The sequence below is a fragment of the Eumetopias jubatus genome, unplaced genomic scaffold, assembly GCF_037043125.1.
Source record: "Eumetopias jubatus isolate StellerSeaLion01/CBP00866 unplaced genomic scaffold, mEumJub1_p1.0 scaffold_16, whole genome shotgun sequence".
In the NCBI taxonomy this organism is placed as follows: domain Eukaryota; kingdom Metazoa; phylum Chordata; class Mammalia; order Carnivora; family Otariidae; genus Eumetopias; species Eumetopias jubatus.
In genome coordinates this window covers 5,293,952-5,297,684 of record NW_028274822.1, presented here as the reverse complement: position 1 = coordinate 5,297,684, position 3,733 = coordinate 5,293,952, and the positions used below count along the sequence as shown (strand labels likewise).

At 41.1% G+C, this 3,733-nt stretch overlaps 1 non-coding gene across 1 annotated transcript; it reads right to left on the bottom strand.

The window, feature by feature from the left end:
* Positions 1 to 3,063: 3,063 nt before the first annotated feature.
* Positions 3,064 to 3,135, bottom strand: TRNAA-UGC (transfer RNA alanine (anticodon UGC)). The gene has a single exon. It is a non-coding gene; the product is annotated as a tRNA-Ala (tRNA).
* Positions 3,136 to 3,733: the final 598 nt, after the last annotated feature.

Genomic DNA, 3,733 nt, shown 5'->3' with positions numbered 1-3,733 from the left:
TAGTGCTTCATTCGTTTTAACAAAGGTACCATACTAATAAATGATGTCAATAGGGAATACTGTGTGCGGAGATACATAGAGACTCTGTACTATCTTCTTAACTTTTCTGTAAATCTACAACTGCTGTAATGTAAAGTTTATTATAAAAAACACAAATATGAGTAAGAGATGATCTCCATTCTTGAGGAGCTCTCAGTCATGAGAGGAGGCAAATAGTCCAAAAGTTACAGTCGACCACGATGAGTTTTGTGATGAAAGGAAGCATGGGACATTGAGTAGTGAGTGGAGGACCTCCTGACGGTGGCTGGCAGGCCTAAGGAACCTTGGGGAAGAGAGTGATTCTGAACTGAGTATTACAGGAATAAAGAAGTGAAGAGGAAATGAAAAAATGCAAGAAGCAATGAGATCCAACCTTCAGCGGGTCATTCCCTTTATCACCAGCATCAAGAGCAAATTCCCCAGACTTCTACAGCCACCCCAACTTTGACCGCAAGTCTCCATTCCTGCTTTATCTCCCACTCCCTGACTCTGCATTATTGGTCCCATTCGGTTCCTGTCAAACGCGGGTACATTCATCTCCTAAGTCTTGTGCTGTCTGGCCACCTCTGTGCATGTTGCCACATGGTGGATGGTGAGCACACTTTTGCCTTTTTTTTTTTAAGATTTCATTTACTTATTTATTTAGAGAGAGAAAGAGCATGCACAAATGGAGGGGGTTACGGGGAGGCAGAAGGAGAGAGAATCTCAAGCAGACTCTGTGCTGAGTTGGGAGCCCAACATGAGGTGTGATCCCATGACCCTGAGACCATGAACCGAGTTGAAATCAAGAGTCAGACACTTAACCGACTGAGCCGCCCAGGCACCCCACTTTTTTGCTTCTTTAAAAGGCTATGCAGCCTTCGGTACCTGCCCTGTTTCCTGAGGCCTTGAAAATTCCCAAGCCCTACCAGTTTATGAGTTCTCCCCCTTCTTCAAGCTCAAAGCATGTTTACCACCCTCTGAATCTAATTTGAATAATTCTACCATTAACTTTCATTAAAATATTGCGCAATAACTTTAAAATTATTTATATTTCCATGTACTTACATATTTTTTCATTAGTTATATTCCTTAATTCTCCAAATAATGGGCTTGTCTTGGAATCCATGTTTTGGAATGACAAGACTCCTTGACTGTCATCTTTCTATTATCTGGTAGAGGAAAAAATAGGAACTCTTTATTGAGGGTTAGTCTATCAGGAACTAAGTAAGTATCAGGAACTAAAGTGCATAAAATATGTCAACTTTTCAAATTCCCCCAAATGCCTCTGAGCTAAATATTATTATCTCTATTTTCTAAAACTACTGGAGGTCACTGGGGCTGCAAAGCCCACCCAGACATCTAGTCTCGCCAGAATCCTGAGTATGAAGTCAAACCAGCACCAAAGCCCAGACTGTTTCGGCTCCAGCCTACTACCACCTGTGTGCAATCTATGGGACCCATAGAGGCAGACTCATTTCTTGACATTACATGGCTCTGTAGTGTTGGGGCCAGACTGATTCTCAGGTCTGTGTAGTGGCCACACGGCTCAGCTGGACCCATGACCTGAACCCTTTATGCATAACCCTAGTTCATCAGTTTCCTCAATTTTAAAATGGGGCTGAAGATAGCACCACCTTCTAAGGTTGTGGTCAAGAACGAAGGGGCTCCTGCTGTTGCCATCATGATTCCTAAAGGTACCATTAGCTGTCATATGACTTGCTTTTTTCTCTTTTCGGTCCTTTGTGGCATAGAAAACATCATCTAATACTTATTCGTTTTACAGTTTCTGGTTTGACTTCTCTGACAGTCCTCTTGTTTTCCAGAATATAAAAAATGAAACGGTATTTGACTTCAGTTCAAGAACTTGACAGTTGAGTTACACTTTAAGATAAAGAAGGGTGTCCTTTAGGCTGTCAAGAAAATATAGGGATTGTCACACGGCTTTTGGGCAGGCGGTGACAGGGGCCGAGCTGGTGCTTGTCACCTTTCTCTTCCTCTTCCCAAGCATCTTCGTGCACCAAGAAAGGGGACATTGACCTTGAGAGCACATGAGAAGAGATACTATTTCAAATGAAGCAATAAAATGTGTAATATATATTCGTAATTAGAGAAACTGTTTCGCTCTCTTCTCAAGTTTAATAGCTTCTCAAAGATGGTGAATAAGTTAAGGGAGTTTTTTAATATTCCTCTGAAATATGAATCCATGTACAACCTTGTATTCCATAATTAAAAATGTCTTTGATCTGAAGGTCTTAGATTTATCCTAGCAAATTAAGTGTTGAACATGGGATCTCTAGGTTTTACTCATAGAGCAAACAAGTAAAGGCAAGCAGCGCCGCTGCCGGGGAGATACTCAACACAGGAGAACAGTACCTTGACTCACATCAAACATCATCATGTGTCATCTGGAAAGGGAGGCTGATCGGCAGCGTGAGAGTTAACTCTGTTCCGGTGAGAGCGGGAGACACAGCTTAGATGTCAGGGGGAAGGTACACAGCCAAATACTCAAATAGACTCATAATGCAGAAGAAGGGGGACACAACAAAGACGTCTCTTTAATTTGTGAAGTCTGTGAGGCAGTCCTGGTACCATTATATCCTATAACTTTGCTGTGAATACTAAAGCGGTATCGCATGTGAAAATACTTTGAAAATAAGGAGTGTTATAAATATATGTGTTGTGTTTTCATTCTTCAAGTGGGCCATGCCCATGGCAGGGCGGGTAAGTTTCCACCTGATCATTCGTATGGTTTTATTAAAAGAAATAGGATGTTAGCAGTAATGTAAATGAACCAAATAGAGAAGTAAAGATTTGTTGGAAAGGCTAGGTTTTTATTTTGGATTAATAAAAAGATGCTATTAATACTGAAAGAAAGTATTATCACAACATGAGCTTTTCATATAGTTCATTTAGTAGAGTAAGATGTCACTTGTAATTTAGACTGATGTGCAGTGCTGATGATGTAGCTTCCACTGTAGGATGCTATGATACTTAACGAATGAGCCTAAAAAACAGGTTAGTACAGTTGGGGGAAAAAAGTAATGGAGATGCCAGGGATTGAACCTGGGGCCTTATACATGCAAAGCATATGCTCTACCACTGAGCTACATCCCCAGGTCTGAAAGTGACCTGACATGGAGATGAGTTGGCACAGTTATTCCTTTTTAAAAAGATGGGCAGATGACTCTATCTAGGGAACAAAATAACACTGGATTCCTATGGTTTCAAATTCCAGTCACAGAACGTTCTTAAGCATTCTTCCAGGGACGTTTTGCACCATTAATATAGAATCGTCCTGCTGCTTTATAGCTCAGCATCGTGCTAGCTTCCCAAGCCTTATTTATAGATATGATGAAGCACCACCTTCCTTCAAAATTCATCTTATTTCTGTGGTCTCCTACTCATCCACCCAAGAAAATACTTTAATTATATTCCACAATGTCCCTATGCCTTCTATAGGGGAAGGGAAAAAACTCCTTATTCCCCTAGGTTCTGTGCCTGGGCCTTGAAAAATAGACCAACAAAAGGGTTAACAAGAGAAAAATGAGTTTATTAAATCCCTCCCACCCCCACCCCCACATACAACAAGGAGAAACCCAGTGACGAGTAACACAAAGGCATGGTTAGAACACTGCAACAATCAATCAGTACGGAAGTGACAAGACAAAGGAAGAAGGGTTTAGGTTTTTAGAGGTGCAAACTGGGGAAAGTA